Source organism: Primulina tabacum, chromosome 11, assembly GCF_025594145.1.
Source record: "Primulina tabacum isolate GXHZ01 chromosome 11, ASM2559414v2, whole genome shotgun sequence".
Classification (NCBI taxonomy): Eukaryota; Viridiplantae; Streptophyta; class Magnoliopsida; order Lamiales; family Gesneriaceae; genus Primulina; species Primulina tabacum.
In genome coordinates, this window is record NC_134560.1 from 27,807,707 (window position 1) to 27,828,932 (window position 21,226).

General features: G+C 35.7%; 1 non-coding gene across 1 annotated transcript; it reads left to right on the forward strand.

Moving 5' to 3' along the window:
* The first annotated feature begins 8,265 nt into the window (after positions 1–8,265).
* LOC142519991 (small nucleolar RNA R71) lies at positions 8,266–8,374 on the forward strand. The gene has a single exon (XR_012813870.1). It is a non-coding gene; the product is annotated as a small nucleolar RNA R71 (small nucleolar RNA).
* The last annotated feature ends 12,852 nt before the right edge of the window (positions 8,375–21,226 follow it).

Consider the following 21,226-nt stretch of genomic DNA (forward strand, 5'->3'; position numbering starts at 1 on the left):
ATCCGATGAAGAAACTAAGGCCGATCATTTCATAAATGGTCTTAATCCTGATATCTTTACCCTGGTTAATACTGGAAGGCCTAACACTTTTGCTGAGGCTCTTGATAGAGCAAAGGGAGCTGAAACCGGAATCAATAGGCAGAGAGGTTTTCAGTATTCGCAACGACCCCAACAGCCACAGTTCCGACAGCAGTTCAGATAGGGTAATAGTGGCAACATAAGAGAGCAGTTTAGGGCTAGAGGGAAGCAATTTAAGAGGCATGGCAATAATTTTTCGAATTCTAGTGGATCGAGACAGTCGGGTTCAGTTCAGAGCACTGGTTATTCAGGCACAACTTGTGGTCAGTGTGGTGGTAGACATTATACCGATCAGTCTAGAGGAATCTCAGGAGCTTGCCACTTGTGTAACCAGGTGGGACACTATGCTCGAGTGTGTCCTAATCGTGGCAGTGAAATATCTCAGAGTGGGGGATCATCGAGACAGACACCTCACCAGAATCGTCAGACCCCTACAGTTCATTCTTATCAGCAATCAAATCGGTCAGATCAGAACAAACAGAGTGGTGGCCACAGGGCAGGACATCCACCTAGACAGCAGGCTCGAGTTTTTGCACTCACTGAGGATGAGGCACATCATGCTCCAGATAATGTCATTGCAGGTAATTGTTTTCTCTCAGGTTATCCTGCTTATGTTTTGATGGATACGGGTGCATCACATACTTTCATATCTAAGCACTTTGCTACATTGCATTCGTTGCATTCTATACCATTATCATCTACCTTATCTATTTCTACTCCACTGGGCAAAGTGATGAGGTCAGCTGAAATGATAAGTGGTTGTGAATTTCGTTATGAGGATAATGTCATTGAGCTTGATTGTATTATATTGGAGATGTCTGATTTTGACTGCATAGTTGGTATTGACATGTTGACAAGATACAGGGCTACTGTAGATTGTTTTCAGAAAATTGTTAAGTTTAGGCCTGATATGACAGATCACTGGACATTCTATGATAAAGGTTCTCGAGCTAAGATTCCTTTGATATCTGTTTTGTCCATGACTCGTTTGTTGCAGAAAGGAGCCAAATTTTTCTTGGTTTATGCGATTGATATTTCAAGGTCAGTACCTAAATTGGCAGATATTCCAATTGTTAATGAATTTTCAGATGTATTTCCAGATGAAATTCCAGGATTTCCTCCAGTCCGAGAGGTTGAATTCAACATTGAGTTGATGCCAGGTACACAGCCTATTTCTAGAGCTTCTTATAGGATGGCGCCAATTGAACTGAAGGAACTAAAGGAACAACTTGAGGATCTATTGGCTAAAGGATATATAAGACCAAGTGTTTCACCTTGGGGTGCTCCGGTTTTATTCGTGAAGAAGAAAGATGGGTCTATGAGGCTTTGTGTCGATTATAGACAGTTGAATAAAGCCACACTAAAGAATAAGTATCATTTTCCAAGGATTGATGATCTCTTTGACCAGTTGCATGGTTCTTCAGTATATTCTAAGATTGATTTAAGATCCGGATATCATCAGTTAAGAGTTAGAGAGACAGATGTGCTTAACACTGCTTTTCGTACCAGGTATGGGCATTTTGAATTTTTGGTTATGCCTTTTGGGTTGACCAATGCACCTGCGGTATTTATGGATTTGATGAACCGTGTGTTTCAACGGTATATAGATCAATTTTTTGTGATCTTCATTGATGATATTCTTATTTATTCAAAATCTGAAATTGAGCATGCCGAGCACTTGAGAGCTGTTTTGCGAATTTTGAGAACTGAAAAGTTGTGTGCTAAATTATCCAAATGCGAGTTTTGGTTGGATAGAGTGGTATTCCTTGGACATGTGATTTCGAGTGCTGGTATATCAGTTGATCCGAGTAAAGTTGAGGCAATCATCAATTGGTCTAGACCAACATCAGTTCCTGAGGTACGTAGTTCTATGGGTTTGGCAGGCTATTATCGCAGATTTATTGAAGGATTCTCACAGATTGCGAGGCCAATTACGGAGCTGACACAAAAGAATGCACCATTTATTTGGTCACCGGAATGTGAGGCTAGTTTTGTTGAACTTAAGCATAGATTGACTAGTGCTCCAGTTCTGACTATTCCATCAGGTGTAGGAGGATTTACAGTGCACACTGATGCTTCACATCAAGGATTGGGTTGTGTATTAATGCAGCACGGCTGTGTGGTTGCCTATGCTTCAAGACACTTGAAGCCACATGAGTCTAGATACCCTGTTCATGACTTGGAACTAGCAGCAGTGGTTTTTGTTCTAAAGATTTGGCGTCACTACTTGTATGGGGAGACATTTGAGATATTCACTGATCATAAGAGTTTGAAATACCTCTTTTCACAAGCAGAGTTGAACATGAGACAGAGGCGTTGGTTAGATTTGTTGAAAGACTATGATTGCGAAATAAAATATTATCCAGGAAAGTTTAATGCAGCAGCCGATGCTTTGAGCAGAAAAGCATGTAATATGTCCTTGATCACTAGTAGTGTATCTGATTTAGTAGAAGAATGTTGTGTTTCTGGTTTGGATTTAGTGGTAGATACTCAACCTGTAAGAGTATTTATGATTCAGGCAGAACCCGAGTTGTTTGTCAAAATTAGAGAGGCCAAACAGTTAGATCAAAGCATTTAGAAATCAGTTGAACTTGTCAAATCAGGACATCAATCAGAATTTCAGGTCAATAATGAGGGTATTTTGTTTGTGAATGATCGTTTTGTAGTTCCTTATATTTCAGAGTTGAGGATACAGATTTTGCGTGATGCTCATTGCAGTAAGTTCAGTGTACACCCTGGAAGTAAAAAGATGTACAATTATTTGAAGAAACAATTTTGGTGGAAAAGAATGAAATCTGACATAGCAGAATTTGTATCTCGTTGTTTGAATTGTCAACAAGTGAAAGCAGAAAGAAAGCGACCAGGAGGTCTTTTGCATAGCCTTAAGGTTCCAGAATGGAAGTGGGACCATATCACCATGGATTTTGTCACGAAATTGCCGAGGTCGTCGAGGGGTTGCGATTCAATTTGGGTTATCGTTGATAGATTAACCAAGTCTTCATGTTTTATTCCTTATCAGATGACATATAGGCATGATCAGATGGCCAGATTGTACATCAGAGAAGTTTTGAGATTGCATGGTGTTCCTAAGTCAATTGTATCAGATCGTGATCCCAGATTTTCTTCTTATTTTTGGCAGAGTTTACAAGAGGCCCTTGGTACTCGTTTGCATTTGAGTACAACATATCATCCTCAGACAGACGGACAGTCAAAACGTACTATTCAGACATTAGAGGATAAGCTGAGAGCTGTAGTGATGGATTTTGGTATTGGTTGGCAGGATTCGTTACCACTTGTCGAGTTTTCTTATAACAATAGTTATCAAGTGAGCATTGGAATGTCACCATTTGAAGCACTATATGGCAGGAAGTGTCGATCTCCTCTATATTGGGATGATTTATCTGAAGCACCAATTGTAGGACCTGATATGATAAGAGATATGACCGAGAAGGTGAAATTGATTCAGAGTCTTATGAGAGCTGCTCAGTATAGACATGCTAAGTATGCGAACATCAGGAGAAGGCCGTTGATTTTTGAGAAAGGTGACAGAGTTTTTCTGAAAATATCTCCTTTTCGTGGTACAGTTAGATTTCGAAAGAAGGGTAAATTATCACCGAGATTCATAGGTCCGTATGAGATTTTGGAACGTGTTGGTGATTTGGCTTATAGATTAGCTCTTCCTCCTGCGTTATCAGGTGTTCATGATGTTTTTCATATGTCCATGTTGAGGAAATATCATCCAGATCCTTCTCATGTACTTCCACCCGATGAAGTTGAGTTAGATCAGAATTTGAGCTACATTGAGAGACCAATTAAAATTCTAGATAGAAAAGATAAACAACTCAGAAATAAATTGATACCGTTGATTAAAGTACAGTGGAACAGACATGGTGTCGAAGAGGCAACTTGTGAATTAGAAGATAAAATGAGATATAAATATCCAGAGTTATTCAAATGAAGTACGCTTCAATTCTCGGTTTTATTTTCAGTATTGATCATTACATCTTAGACTTGAAAGAGATGATTGATTTCGAGGACGAAATTTATTTTTAGAGGGAAGGAATTGTAATGCCTGAATTTAAAAAAAATAAAATTGTGGCAGTAGTTGTGATGGTTTATGGCTTTACGTTATGGTATGAATGGTAATGAATGTTATAGAATTGAATAGATAATGGATGGGTAGAATCAAAGGTTGAATTTGAGCTAAATAGGTAATGGAAGTGCAGAAACGGTATGAAAAATGTGGCAGTAGTTGTGGTTTTTAGCATAATGTTTTGTATATTGATCCAATTGATGTGAGGCCACTTTCATTAGAAAGATAAGAAATAAGGTTATAACTTTCATATTTTGAGTTTTGGTCAAATCATTAGGGAAGATGAGCCAAAAGCTCCCCGAAGTGTGTCGTGCGTATCGTCGTTCCTACAATGACACATGTTGAGAGATTGAGCATAACTTTTTACTCAGACCTCCAAATGACATGAGGCAAATTGGAGATGCAAGCCAAGACATAGGGTTACAACTTTCTAGTTTACCACTTTCGCAAATTCTGAAGTTAAAAATGCATTTTGGACAGAATACGGGACGCCCCTGCGCCAAATCCCGCGCGATGGCGCGCCCATTGCTGAAATTTTGGTGTTTGGGCAGTATGGTGCGCGCCCCTGCGCCAAAACACGCGCCATGGCTCCCAGCACTTGTACAAAAAAACGTCTTTTGAGGTTTGAATGGTATATATTAGATTGGAGAATGATTTTTGTATCATTTCTTCTCATCCTCATTTCTCTCCATCGGTTAGAAGCTAGGGTTCTTCCATTTTTCTTCTTTCCCTCCATCATCTCTTGATTTATTCCTTCAATCCAAATTGGTATCTTCATCTACGCTAATAGAAAGATTAAGGTAAGTTATTACTTTGTCTTGTTCTTGGATTCCTTGAGTTATAAGTTTGTATTGATAAGTTTTCAACTTACGGGGGATTGAAAGCTTAAGAAAATAATATTAATGGATTCTATTATGGTTTGATCTTGTAGAATCATCACCAAGTGCCAAGACTAGTGTATCTCTATTTGGTTGTAAGTAGATTCTTCCTTGGAATGCATCTCATGAGCTATGTTTATGATAAATGAAGATTCAATTGATTTTAGCTCCTTTAAATTATTGATTATGTATATTGTATGTATTGATATTTTGAAAAGAAATGAAATTGAAGACAAGAGCAAAGTAAATGAGCTAACTCTTTAGCACGCACGTCACGTGTTTGACAAAATGATTTAATGAATGTTTTTATGTCATATTACGGTTAAGAAATGATATGGATTTCTTTTTTACACAATTGTTGGGATTTGAGTTTTCTTGAATATCCAAATTGCGGATCTTGATTCGAAGCATTATTGAATTAATTATGAATTTTATACAGAAATTGCTCTGTTTTGATAAATGATCCGAGTTCTTGAGTTATAGTAGAATTCAGATGTTCAAGACTTCTCACCTACACATTTCGATCTTCTTTTGGTAATATTTGAAAGGTATGTTACGGTCGGTAACATACGAGGTAAAAGTATCATTTTTATTTTAAATTGAAAATTCTATGGCTTGATGAAATACTTGTGAATTTTGATGATTGATCTTTTGAGATGAACTTATTATGATATTGTCTTGATGAGATTGAAATGCATCATTGCATTGCATATTGAGCCACTTTTCGATTCAGATTTGATATGGCGGAGGTCGCCTTGATATATTGATTTGTTGGACGTATGGGGCTATAGTTGAGTTTGCATAGTGTATGCGGAGGTCGCTGCTATGGCCTGAACACTCTCTATAGGCGCACCATAGTCCTGAGATTGTAGAACACAGCACCCCACCTCGAGCGGATGAGTCGGTGGATGTTGCTGGGGGATTCTCTTTCCTTGGGTACCCTATGACCAGATGATTCACTTGATCTTGAAATTTATTGATAGCCCACAGCTTATGATCATGCATTGCATTATATTGCATCTTTATGGATTTATATGAACTATTTTGAAAATTAAATTCTCATAAGTTATTGATTGTATCATACTGGGTTTATACTCACCGGCACGTCGGCTACCTCTTGTTTTCATGTGCTTGAAGGTAGGTGAGGCGAGGCTTGGGATGCCAGAGTCCAGTTCCAGGCGAGGAGATACGAGTTAGAGTGGGATTCTCGGGTCTTAGGAGCTATTTGATGATGTTTGGATTAATTTGGCCACTAGTTTATTTTGACATGTTGAAAATTATATTTCAAACATTTGAGACATTTAAATTATTCTGACGATGTTTATGTCAGTTTGTGAACAAGAAATTATATATTTTATTAAATCGTTTGGTTTGATACATTTAAAATTATTAGTATTAGATATCGGACCCGGGGCCCCACATTTGTATTATCATCTTCTTTAAAATTATTTTCAGACTCAAAACTTTTTATTGAAAAAACTTCAGATTGTTGATTTAAATTTTCTTCTTGTATATTTTCTTCCACAATTGTTTCAATTCCATTATCATATTCATTTTAATTAATACTTGGTTGTTTACATAAATTGAACACATTAAGTTCTAGAGTCATATTTCCAAAAGATAATTTCATTATTCCTATTTCAACAATTAATTAAAGCATTTGAAGTTGCTAGAAATGGTCGTCCCAATATTACTGGAATTTCATTATGTACTTCTATTGTTTGTGTATCCAAAACAATAAAATCTACAGGATATATGAATTTATCAACTTGAACCAACACATCTTCTACAATACCTCTAGGTATTCTGATTGACCTATCCATCAGTAAGAGAGTAACAGAAGTGGGTTTTAATTCTCCTAAATTAAGTTTTTCATAAACTGAATAAGGAAGTAAATTCACACTTGCTTCCAAATCTAACAAAGCTTTTTAATTTTACTTTCTCCAATAATACATGAAATTGTTGGACAACCAGGATCTTTATATTTTAAACTAGAATTGTTTTGAAGAATAGAACTTACTTGTTCAGCCAAGAATGTTTTCTTCTTCACATGAAATTTTCTCTTCCCAGTACATAAGTCTTTTAGAAATTTTGCATAGGAAGGTACTTGTTTAATAGCATCTAATAATGGAATATTTATCTTTACTTGTTTAAAAACTTCATAGATATCAGAATAATTTTTTGTTTTTTATGATTTGTTAATGCATGAGGAAATGGTGGAGGTTTATTTGATTCATTTACTATTTCAGATGATTTATTATTCAACATATTATTTTTAGAATTTAAGGTATCATCATTCTCAAAAGTATCAGGATTATCATCCTTACTCTTTGATTTTAAATGATCCTTGTTTTCATTACTATATGGATCATAACTATTTTACCACTTCTAAGGGTAATAACAAATTTTATTTGATCAATTTTATTATTATTTAATTCTTGATTTTGATTTTTAGGATTAGGTTGAGTTTGAGATGAAAATTTTCCTTTTTCATGAATATTAAGTGCAGATGCAAATTTTGCAAGAGTTTCTTTCAAATCACTCATAGATTGACTGTTTTGAATATTGATAGACTCTTGCTTTTGGATAAATGCATGAATTACGTCTTCAAAGTTCTTTCTTGGAGGTGTAACAAAGGGAATATAACCTTGATGATTTGGGTTATTTTGAAAATATTGTTGTGAAGATTGTGCATTATTATCATTCCTCCAACTAAAATTAGGATGATTTTTCCATCGAGGATTAAATGATTGTGAAATAGGATCTAGTATTGGTTTTTTATAATTGTTAACACAATTTTTTTGTTCATGAAGACATTCTTTAAATGAAGGTAATGTTGGACAATCTTTTGTTGAATGATCATGTATATCACATATATGACAAACAATTTCTTGAATATTTTTTAATTGACCACTCTTTTTCATTTCTAATGACTCAATTTTTCTTGCTAAAGATGCAAGTTTAGCTTGAATATCTATATCATCTTTAAGATTATAGATACCACCTGCATTTGTTGAATTATTGATTTTAATTGTTGGTGGTTCTATTGTTCCTATATTATCCCAATTTTTAGCATTTCATGCTAATGAATCCAAATAATCCATAGCTTCATTTGGGTTTTTATCTTCAAAAGTTTCATTACACATGAATTCTATCATTTGCCTATTTTTAGGTATTAGACCTTCATAAAAGTGAGAAACTATTCTCCATGTTTCAAACCCATGATGTGGGCATGTATTAAGTAATTCGTTATATCTATCCCAACATTGATAAAATGTTTCTCCTTGTTTTTTAGAAAAAGTAGTAATTTGTCTTTTAAAAGAGTTTGTTCTATGGGAAGAGAAAAACTTTTTAAGAGATTGTTTTTGCATTTCTTCCCATGACCTTATTGAACTCGATCTCAAATTTTGTAGCCATGTTTTAGCTTTATCTTTTAAAGAAAAAAGGAAAAGCTTTAATCGAACTATATCCATGCTACAATTTTGATCATTATAAGTGTTACAAACTTCCTCAAATTCTCTTAGATGTAAATATGGATTTTTAAAATCTAAGCAATGAAAATTTGGTAAAAGTTGAATAATTTGAGGTTTAAAGTTGAAATTAGATGCATCAGAAGAAAAAACTAAACAAGATGGGGCACTAGTTCTAATAGGGTTCATATGGTGCCTAAGTGTTCTTAATTGATCATGTTCTTTATTATTATTATTATTATTATTATTATTATTATTATTATTATTATTATCTTGATTATTTGAATTATCATCCATGTTTAAATTATTTTCAGATACTCGATAAGTCTACCACTTTTTTTACGACTCCAAATACTCATACAAGTAAAACAACACAATACTTATAAATAAAACATAAATAAAAAATACAAACTTAATTTATACCTCCACGACAACGGCGCCAAAAACTTGCTACTACTTAAATTATAATTCACCCAAGTGTAGGTTGTCTGCAAGTAATTTATTTCTTAAGTACGAGATCGATCCAAAGAGATGTTATTTTAAGTTTAAATTTATTAATTTATAAATTACCAAACGTAAGAATGAAGTTTAAAAATTATTAATTTTGTCATGGATCAAGGATTTGTTCTTGGTTTATGTAATATTGTTTAATTAAAAGTAAAACAAAGGAAACCACCAACAATTATGGTTCCAAGAAAATTATATATTTAAACACACACCTAATATAATATAGTTCCCACTTCACCGATATTTTATATATGGTACCTATGATTATATATATAACTATATAAATATGTAATTACATAAAGTAAATGTTAAATTAAATCATTATATTTCATTTAGAACAACCGGCTGAGCCACGTAATTGCCTAAATGAAATATATGATTTAATAAGTTAGTTGCGGGAAAGTAAAAGTTAATTGCAGTAAAGTAAAATTTAGATGCGGAAAGTAAAAGTTAGTTGCATTAAAGTAAAGGTTAGATGCAGAAAGTATAAGTTAGTTGCAATAAAGTAAATGTTAGATTGTTAGATGTTAGTATTAAATCATAATATTTTATTTAGAACAACCGGCAGAGCTACGCTATCGTCTAAATGAAATATATGATATAATTATATAAATATATATATATATATACTTGTATATAATATAACAATAATAATAATTGATGAAATATTTATTGTATCAAAATTAAACAACAAATCAAGATAACCACTTCAATGGTATCAAGCATTTGATGTAAATTAATAACAACAAATAATTCATTTTTTACCTACAATAAAAAGAAGTTAGCAAAATGAAAAGAAATAAAGAAAGAATATACAAAATATAAACAATCTTACTTCACCAAGAATTTATCATCTTCACCTTGACATAATAGATTTAGCTTGCCTTGAGCTTACTTTTGATCAACACTAAAATCATCACTCGTAGTTGGGAAAATGAACAATATATTGGAACTTATAACTTTTTTACACACACTATGTATTACAATAGAATAGAATGATTGTCAAGCTAGCACAAGGCCTCTATTTATAGGCCAAATGAGAGAAAGGGTCAAAAATTTTATTAATGTCATGTTGTTGTAATAGTAGTTTTTGTCTTCTCCAACTTCAATTCCATGGCCCTTCTTTCAATGCTTTGTTCCACGACTTTAATCTCCGAATCTGACTTTGCTCAAAACAGCAAAAACATGTAGGGCATTGTCTGTAGATGAATTTTGCCACTTGGTTCACCTCATTTGGTTAAATATTGAATTATTTATGTTTTTTTTACTACAAGCTGGTAATAGTAAAAGTAAATCTGTCATCCTTTTAATATTTGCACAATTTGATCATCTTAATGTACTTTTTAGGCAATCATGTCTTCTCCAAAGTTGTGGATAATTTCTCAAGGATTCCAAACATGTTTGAATCACCTCCATTTGAATTTTATAGCTTGAGTTATCATTATTTTACCAACACGTAGAAAACCTGAAAATAAAATATATTTAGTAAGACATTTAAATATAAACAAACAATACTAAAATAACATAATTTTATAATTTTAATGAAACTTAAATTTTTAAAATACAGGTTTTAACATATAATAAATTACTAATTTTAAGTTTCATCACTTGGCATGTTCCTATAAAGTTTGAATGATTTTTTCTTTATTTATGGGCCATCTTTCTCAGTCATAGATGTTTCAACTACTTCTTATATGATTCCTATAACAAATGCAACTTCATCAGATTCAATAATAAGTACATAATCGAATAGGATTGCTTCTGCATTAGAAAGCACTGCATTAATCTTATTAGGCAAAGGAGATGAGGAGATCGATGCGTTCAATAAGATGTCATCTTCCTCATCAACTTGTTGTTGTTGTGTATTAGATTACACAACTTCTTCAACATTGCAAGAGTAATATGCCTTGGAGGAGGAGACGTGATGAGATCTATCTGAGTAGTAAATTTGGCTTCCTTGGTGTCAAATTCAGTTGCCTGAACAGAGACAAACTGAGGTGACGATCCAACCACTTTATGTTCCTTTGAATCAGTTGGCCTAAAATTTTGTGATCATTTTCCTAGAATTTGACCTTCATCTACAGTGGGACCAAGCCCATAACCAGTTGATTTATCACTACTATATCATTAAAATCGGTTGGTCATATAGGATCATAGTTTGATATCTGTTCAGGAAAAACTGTTGTCAACTTTCGAATTTTTAGAAGATCTCGAAGATAAGCTCGACGTTGAAAAGTTTCAGTTATAACCACAGTTTGACTAATTGTAGCACATCCTTCTCCAAATCTATGTACTGATCAATTCATCCTTCTTCTTCAAATTTTTAGCAAGGACATTGTTCTGATTTTCACCCACTCATAAAAAAAATTGATATTTTTTTCAGCAAATTCGTTAACTTCATCTGTAAGGTCTAGGAAAATCGAACTATGTAACCTGACTGTATGTAATCTAGGATTTTATTTAAATATGTGTTTAATGGTTTTTATTCATTTTATTGCATTATTATTACATGATTAGGTGTTTATTTCATTGGTTGTTTAAGTTTCATGCATTATGGTTTTAAGTTGCATTTCGCGCTCGAACGACTAACGGAGACAAGGGATAATCAGGAAAAATATTTTATTGAATAATTATTTTAAATATTTAATATAAGGTGTATTTAAGGGAATTTAGAAAATAGGCCTTGGTTTGGTATTTTAAACCAGGTATGCAAATTTTATCGATACAAAGGACTTTTTGAGGGTTCGGGAAATATTTTCAAAAACGTACCAAAACGAAATATTTTTTGAAAGTGTGTTTGAGCTTGATGGGTTATTTTAGTGCTTAGTGGGCCAAAAACATTTTTTTAATTCATTTAATTTTTATTATGACCCATTTATGCATGAATTATCTACTTAAACCCTACACCATCAAACCCTAACCCTACTCATTATGCACGGCCACCCCTGCCCTCCATCAGTAGCCTCTTTTCGAAAACAAACCAGCAACCATTCTCTAGTTCCTCCATAGTTTCAAGAAATCTTCTTCCCCGCCTCTTCGGTGCAAGTCCTACGCGCATACCTTCGAGTTTTCGAGCACGTAAATGTTAAGGCACTCCAGGTTTCTTCTCTTTATCATCATTCATGTCGTATATATGCTGATATGTGTGCCGTGTATGAAGATTTCTTGGTTCTTGCATGTTAAAACGTTTTTGACTTCGGTTTGTCATGAAATACGTATGTTTATGCATATATCTCACGTATTCTTTACTTTGGTGTAAGGGGGCTGCTAGATTTAGTGTTTTAGGGGCTATATCACATCCAGATCATGGATACCTAGGGATGAGAACCGATCGAAACATGGCTGGTTTAAGGTTGAGTGTTTGGGTCGTGTAGAGCATGCATTGGCTAGATGGGTCTAGTTCAGGTTGTAGCGATGCAAGGGTGGTTCCAGGCTGTGGACCAAGCTTTGATGGGTCTGAGACATGGCTTGGGATAGCTCGAGCATAGCTGCATGTGGGCTAGGGGACAGATCACGGGGGAAGAGCACTTTGTCTCGGGCTACGCTTGTTTGAAGAAACCGCACATTTGCAAGCTTTGGGCTAAGGGCGTGGTTAGGTTGGTCAAGGAAGGGGATCTCGGCTTGGTCATGGTCCTAGGGTATGCTGGTTCAAGGCTGGTCCGGCTTCGTGTGGGCTAGGGTCGAAGGTTCATGGTTTGAGGCGCTAGGGTTTTGTAGTTGGCTAGAGCAGAAAATTCCAGAAACTTTCTGGGGCTGGACGAGGGTATTAAGTGGTCTGGTCTAAGTGTTTTAGGGGCTGGTAGGGAACGGTTGGGTCATGGTTTAAGTTAGGGACGATTTGGTTAAGTTTCGGATTGATTCGGGTTAAAACCGAGATCCAGTCTAAGTTTAAAAACAAATCATATAAGTTTGAAACGGGCTCGATTCTACGTCTAAGAAATGCTTATTATTATGTTTTAGGTGCTTAAAGGATTTTGGTTGGATTCGGATCAAACTTTTGAGGTCCAGGGGTAAAATGGTAAATTAGGGTTTCTATGGGCAAAATGGTCATTTTGCACTTGGGTCGAGTTTTAGTCCTTGCAGCTCCCTAAACACGAGTTTACATGTTTTAAATGTTTATGTTATCATGTATATGACTTTTTTTGTAATTATGAAAATTACGTTGCATGTTTGATGAAACGTATTTTTTTATAGTATTTTTCACTATTTCTTGTTATGTATATGTATTCGTTATAACGTTACAGGTGTGTTGATTTTTTAGACTCACTAGGTGTGAATGATGCAGGTAAGAATTTTGATCAGGTGACTGGAGGTGCCGAAAATTGAGTAGGCGGAGTGGGATGTGCGCACGCGAACCCGAGGACCTTGCATTTCTTCCGCATATTATGTTTATGGGACATGGGTTAAAGCATTATGTTTAAATGTTTTGAATCTTGTTACGTTGTCGATTTATCAGACTTTTGTTATCCGATCGAGTTTCTCTTTTAAACCCATAGACTAGGAGATTGATTTCTGTTTAAAGATTTAACTAATTTCAGTTATTTTTATTCAGAGATTGGATGACATTTAAAAAGCATGTTTAACTTATTTAAATGTTTTTGTGCGTGTGTATTTTCCGCTTTAGATTTAAAAAAAAATGTTTAAGTAGAATTTTTGAAAATGAGCAGACGTTGCATATGTACAGTTTCAGATGATGGATCGAAGTACTTTTTCAACACCACTGATCCATTCGTGGCAGAGGTATGGGTCATATATTTGGAAGTGATTTTCAAATATATGAACTTGGCTGATTCTGATAAGATTCGTTGTGATGTTTTCTAGTTGAAGGATGATACGCATTATGGTGGGAGGGAGCTGAGAGAGGGGTGAACCTGAATACCCTGACTTGGGAAGGTTGTAAGAGGGTCTTCTAGGAGAAATACTTTACTGCAGATGTTAAGGTTGAAAATAGATTTTATGAGTCTCCGACAGCGAAACTTGTTTGTTGCTGAGTTCGTCAGGAAATTTGAAAGGGGCTGTCATTTCGTACCCCTAATTGTGAATGATGTTGCCGAGAAGTTTAGACATTTCATAGATGTTCTCAGGCCTACCATACGTTGAGATGTTCTTTTAGCTAACCCGACGGAGTATAAAGACGTTGTTACTGGAGTCTTCAGGGCAGAGCAGTCGTTGAAGGACATCAAGTGGGAAATGACTAGAAAGAGGCCACCACAGCAGCAGGAGCAACGTCAGAGTAAAAGGCGTTATTCAGGACAGCAGAGGGCACCAGGACATCAGAAGTTCCAAGGGCAAAATAAGTAGCAAACTCATAAAGTGGCTGTCACAAATTCGGGCGAGAAACCTGTGTAAGGAGAGTAACTGTAACGCCCAAAAAATTAGTACAGGTAAACCGCATGCATGAAAATGATTTAAATTGCTTATTCATTTTATATAATTTATTTTAAATGCTCAAATGATAGACAGTATATGATTGAAGGTCTAATGGCATGATTTAGTGAAAACTAAAGATTTTATCTGAATACTCGATAATAGGCTGGGAAAAAGACCAGAGACGACCAAGATAAAATATTTTTCAATAAATATTTTTGAGGCTTAATAATATGATTAAAATTTTCTCAAAATGATGGAGCCCAAATTATTTTACAAGACGAGCTCGATTTTATCCGGGAAGCCGGTTTTGGACAAACGAAGGACTTTTAAAGGACCAGAAGTATTATTTTTGAAAACCAATTTTTGTATACTTTTTTTCAATTAAATAGGTTTTATTGGGCCTAATTTACCTAAGATTAGTAGGCCCAAATGCTCCTAAACACAAAGGCCTAAAACCTTAGCCCATTAATATGGAAATTTCAAAATCTATAAAATAAAAAAACCTAGGATTTTTTCTTGAGCCATAGCAGCCGAAACTTCATACATAACACACACCTAAAATATTCCAAAATTAGGAGAGGATAATCAAGGATTTTTGTCGTCCGTTCGTCTCTCTTTGCAAACCACGCCAACGATCGCGTATTCGGGAGTTCTAGAAATGCAAAAGCACGCTTCTAAATTCTTTTGATGCACAATTCAAATCATAATATGCATTTTTTTAAATGTATTTTAGTATGAAAAATATTTGAGTTCAAATTGCTTAATATTTTGACGATTATTTTCAAAGTTGTGACGCTTTTACGCTTGTTTGAAACGCTTTATGATTTCTAAGGACATGCTACCAATAGGTGATGTTTAAGGTTCGCAAAAAGATTCTTTTAATGGAGGAACATAGGCTGGAAACGTGCAAGGCTAAGGGAAGACAATCCTAGGCTTTCTTAGGGTTTTCAAGGTAGTGTGGTTTGCTCTAAGGGGACTATTAAGGGGATAGCCACGCCAGGGCTTGGTCAGGGACCTGTGCTAGTCATGACTCAATGCTAGAAAGAGTCCTAGCATGGCTGAACTCGTGGAAGTGGGAAGGACGGAGCATCCGCGGCCTTAGCAAGGGTTTAGGCCTAGGTTTTTGCAGGGGACTGTTAGGCAAGGGAGGAGAGGGCTCGACAGCTAAGCTGAGTTTAAAGCTGTTCAGGTGGTCATAGGGGGTGGACCGGTTGGCCTAGACATGGCTGGTTTGCAAGAGGCCATGCGTGCATGGTAAGGAGAATAAGGGAGACCGTGCGGCTTGGCTTAGGACATGGGTTGGCTCGGTGCAGGGCAGTAGGGGTTCAGGTAGAGTCCAGGAGGGTCTAGTCAGGGTAAGGTCCAGGGTGGTTCGGTTGTGGCTCGAGGTTTTAGGGAGACGAATGGTTCTAGGGAAGTTAGGGCTCGAATTTGGTGGTGGCTGAGCTAGGTGAGCTGGTCCAGTATGGTTCAGGGTGGTCTAGGAGGGGATAGACGTGGTCTGGTCCTAGGTGGCTCAAGGATGGTTTGAAGGTTTTGGGATAAAAACGTGAATTAGGTCCTAGGGTTCGAAATTGCTAAGAATAAAGGAGATGGCTCGAACTGTGGTTCATGGGGTTTGTTCGTGGCTCACAGGAGTAGTTTAGGTATGAAAAGCTTATGTTTAAATTTTGGAAATAAAATACTCAGTTTTGGACTAATTCGAGATTAAAACGCTTTATGATTTAGTAATTAAGGAAATAAATCGAAAGGCTCGGGTTTACGTCTAAGAAAAATATAAAAAATTAATTTTAAGCTTATATGATGGTTTGGGATAGGTCCGAGTCGATAAAAGTAAGAAAACATGAAAAATAAGGAATTTTAGAATCCAAGGGCAAAATGATCATTTTACGTCACAGGTAGTACGAAAGGTCTGGCAGTTTCCCGAAGAATCATAACGCGTGAAAAATGATATTTTAAAACTTTTATGATGAACATATGGGATTTTATAATTTATAATAAAGTCGTGCAATTTTTATTGTTAAAATGCTATTTTTCGAAAAAGGAAAGGACACGATATTTTATTATTAAAAAGAAAAGGAAAAATACTTTGAAGGATGTGAATTAACTGAGAAAAAAAGATATGATATATGATTATTAGGAATATCACGAGGCAAAAGGCGCTAGAGGGAGCCCGTTTACTGGAGAAGGCCCTAGAGGGAGCCCAAAGATTGTATTTTTATTTATGTCGATGCCTAGTGCCCGTCCCTATGTGCAATGGTGAGCTAAGACTGAGCAGTCGACCACATGATACAACTAGTCACTTTGAAGAATCAAATTTCACCCAAAAAGATCAATGATGGAAAGCTTTATGATTCGATGATTTATAATTAAATTATGCTAACAAATTTATGCTAGCTTATTTTGAATAAAAGTATGATTTTTAATGCATGTGCTTGTATATGTATTATTTGTTAGTTATGTTTAGAACGTGCTGAATCATTGGACTAACTAGGTTTGAATGTTGCAGGTGAGAATGAGATTAAGGGAGGCGCTGACGCTTGAGTGGATTGAGTTCGGCAGTACACTCCCGAGAGATATTATTTTCTGCATCAACTTGATAGTCAAAGTTTTATTGATTTTCTTAAAAGTATTTAGAGATTTTCATGCCTTACTTTGAAGTTAGTTTTTATCATGTTAATGGTTGATATATGATTTTTTTTAATTGACGATTTAGGGATTTTATGCACTTTAAATTTGTAGATGTTAAATTATTTTGGATTATTGAAATGTTAAGTTAGTTTAATTATGGAGTCCGAGTTTGGTGTTCAATTAAAAAAAATTAATAGGATTTTAAAGTTTAAAAAGTAGTGGACGTTTCAGTAACCGCCATCACTTTGGAAAATGCATATGGGTTCTTCAAGTGCTTCAGGTGTGGAGGAGAGGGGCACAAATATGAGGACTACCCAAAGCCAAGACAACTTGTGACAGGACGAGCGTTCGTGATGCATGCTGAGGAGACAAAGCCAAACACGACGTTAATCATCGGTAACCTAGTTGCTTAATGTTTTTACATTTTCTTAATTGCATAGAATGTTAAGTTGATTAGTGGAGAGCCCTGGGGAATAAGGAACTTAGACGAGCCTAGGTTGCATGCTCTAACTAGCCGGGTCTATGTGATGAAATTGAATTTTAGTAAATTAGGGCATAAAATGTAAACATTATCATGAAATGATTGAATTGAATTAATTTTAAGAATTATTTTGCAATAAACCGAAACTCTGAGGACTATATTGCAATAAACTCAGAGCCTAGGGCTTAATTTCTAGAAGCCGAAAATTTCAGGGACCAAATTGTAATTATAGAAGTGCAGGGATCGAAGTTGAGATGGCCGAAACTTCTAAGGTGAAACCTGGAATTTTTTTTAAAAAAGTTCAAAGACTAAATTGCAAAACCCGAAAAGTTTAGGGGCTATTTTGTGTATTTTTGAATTTCCAGGGGCTGTTTCAGAAATTTCTGTGAGTCCAGGGCCAAAACAAAAAAAATAGGAATTTTTAGGGCTTGAATGAATAAAACAAAAAATATCATGGACTTAATTGGATTAATTCGAACATAAGGGGGTTAATTTTGATAATTTCGAAGTTTTTGTGGGTCAAATGTGATAAGTCAATATTTTTGGCTACAAATTGGAGTAATTTCCGAGATTTTTCGGTTATTGTTGATGGAATTTCATGAATTTATTTTGTTTGAATGGTTTTGTTGGTATATTTGTCGCAAGAAGGATATTTATTTCAGGTGTAGCTACCTATTTACAGATAGATTCTGGAGCTACACACTCCTTTATATCCGAGACTTTTGTCAAGCGACTGGGAATTGTACCAGAGGCCATGGATTTGGGCTTCAGAGTTTCGATTCCACCCGGTGATCAGATGTTTACTTCGAGGATAGTGAAGAATTTGGAACTTCGTTTGGAGAAGAATGCTGTTCAGGTAGATCTGATTGTGCTACCGATGCCTGAGTTTGTCATCATATTGAGCATGGATTGGCTTTCATCGAACGGAGCTTCGATAGATTTCCGGCAGAGGCCAGTATCTGTTCGACCGCCCAACAGAAAATCTTTTATTTTTGAGGCAGAAATAAAAAAGCACATGCCGCACATCATTTCTTGTATATGTCCGTGGAAACTTGTGAAGAGAGGCTGCCAAGCATTTCTGGCGAGTATTCTGAGCCAGACGGTCAGACACTAGAGGATGTCGAGATTTTCCTAGCGTCTTTCCTGAGGCGTTTATGGCATTCCTCAAGATAGAGAGGTGAATTTTTCTATTGAGATGATGTCGGGTACAGTGCTAATTTCTAAGGCACCCTATCGTCTAGCACCTGTAGAGAAGAAAGAATTGAAAGATCAGATTCAGGACTTGCTGTACAAGGGTTTTATTCGACCGAGTTTTTCTCCATGGGGTGCACCGGTATTGGTTGTGAAGAAGAAGGACGGCATCTGCGACTCTGCATTGATTATAGAGAGCTGAATAGAGTCGCCATCAAGAATAAGTATCCTCTGCCTAGAATCGAAGAATTATTTGATCAGCTGCATGAAGCATCAATGTTTTCGAAGATAGATCTTCGTTCAGGATATCACAAGCTGAAGGTGAGAGAGGCAGATGTTCACAAGACAACTTTTAGGACTCGATAAGGGCACTACGAGTTTCTGGTTGTAATGCCCGAATTTTTTTTTTAAAAAAAATTTTTGAAAAAAAAAGTTACTGTTCATCGGTTACTATTCAAGCGCTGCGGCGCTAGAATAGTAGCGCCTAGGCACTAGTTTTGGGCAAATTTGGCGTTGAGGCGCTGAAAAGTGGCGCTGCGGGGCTACAGACGCGAAAAATCAATATTTGAGTCAACTTTCACCTCCTCCAATCATTTCTCCTCCTTCTCCTCGACCGAAACCATCTCTCCTTCAATTTTCTACATTTCTTCTTCAATCTGTGGGAGATTTGCTCAAGAAAATTATGAAATGAAGGTAGATTTGTGATACTCTTATCACGGGCTTCACAAGGATGTAAGTTTTTCCGATTTTTATTCAAGTTTGGAAATGGGTTGAAGTTTAGAATTGATATTTAAGTTGATATTTTAGATATTAAGATGTTGAAGATGTTGTATTTGAGTTGGTATGAATTTAAAATGGATATGAGCATGGTTTCTTGTTTTTGTGCAAAATTAGTTTTTATACCTTCTGTATTTCGCGTATATGGGACAGTTGTGTTTGGATTTTGGAGTTATGGTCTTCATCAAACTTTAATTTGGTTGATAGAGAATCGAGTAGACAACGAGGGTTCAAGACTTCTCAACCATATATTTTGATCTCTTGTTCGTAATATTCGAAAGGTATGTTACGGTCGGTAGTATACGAGGTAAAAGTATCATTTTTATTTTAAATTGAAAATTTGATGGCTTGATTAATTACTTGTCATTTGTTGATGATTGATCTTTTGAGATGAGCTTATTATGATATTGACTTGATGAGATTGAAATGCATCATTGCATTGCATATTGAGCCATTTTTTGATTCAGATTTGATATGGTGGAGTTCGACTTGATTTATTGATTTGTTGGACGTATGGGGCTATAATTGAGTCGGCATAGTGTATGCGGAGGTCGCTGCTATGACCTGAACACTCTCTATATGCGCACCATAGTCCTCGGATTGTAGAACACAACACCTCACCCCGAACGGATGAGTCGGTGGATGTTGCTGGGGGATTCTCTTTCCTTGGGTACCCTATGACCAGATGATTCACTTGATCTTGAGATTTATTGATAGACCAGAGCTTCTGATCTTACATTGCATTATATTGCATCTTTATGAGTTTATATGAACTATGTGAAATTTTAATTCTCATATGTTATTGATTGTATCATACTGTGTTTATACTCACCGGCACGTCGGCTACCTCTTGTTTTCATGTGCTTGACGGTAGGTGAGGCGAGGCTTGGGATTCCAGAGTCCAGCTCCAGGCGAGGAAATACGAGTTAGAGTGGGATTCTCGGGTCTTAGGAGATATTTGATGATGTTTGGATTGCTTTGGTTCACTACTTTATTTTGGCATATAAAAATTTATATTTCAAACATTTATGACCTTTAAATTATTTTGACGATGTTTATGTGGATTTGTGAACCATAAATTATGTATTTTACTCAATCATTTGGTCTGTTACAATTTTAATTATTAGTATTAGATGTCGGACCCGGGGCTCCACATTAGGTGGTATCAGAGCGTAAGATCTTTGGGAACATGTTAGATCGAGTTAGTTCGAATTGCTTGATCATGTGATATATTTTCTAGTAATTTCACTGTGCCGTAATGTGAAATACATGATCATAATTGAGATACTCTATTGTTGAGCTTTACTCGAGATTTTTTAGATTATTAAGTCTCCAGAGCCAGAGATGATTGATACAAGATTGAGATGATTTTGATATTGTTATTTTATATGTGTTGATCTATTGTATATTAGACATGGCTACTCGAGGAAGAGGTCATGGTAGACCTAGACAGAACATAACAGTGGCACAAGATCAAGGCAGTGCTACTCATACTCAGATGGATATAACTCAAACTCCGATGGAGATACTGTTAGCCAGATTTCAGTCTTTGCACCCACCGATGTTGAAGGGTACCGAGAATGCATTAGAATGTGAGAACTGGTTGGAGAATATAGATCAATTATTTGAATCACTCGAGTATCCTGATGATCGTAGAATCAAGTTAGTTGTTCATCAGTTATTAGATGTTGCTAAGAGTTGGTGGATCATGACCAAGAAAGCTTTAGAGGGTCGAGGTACGATTGTTACC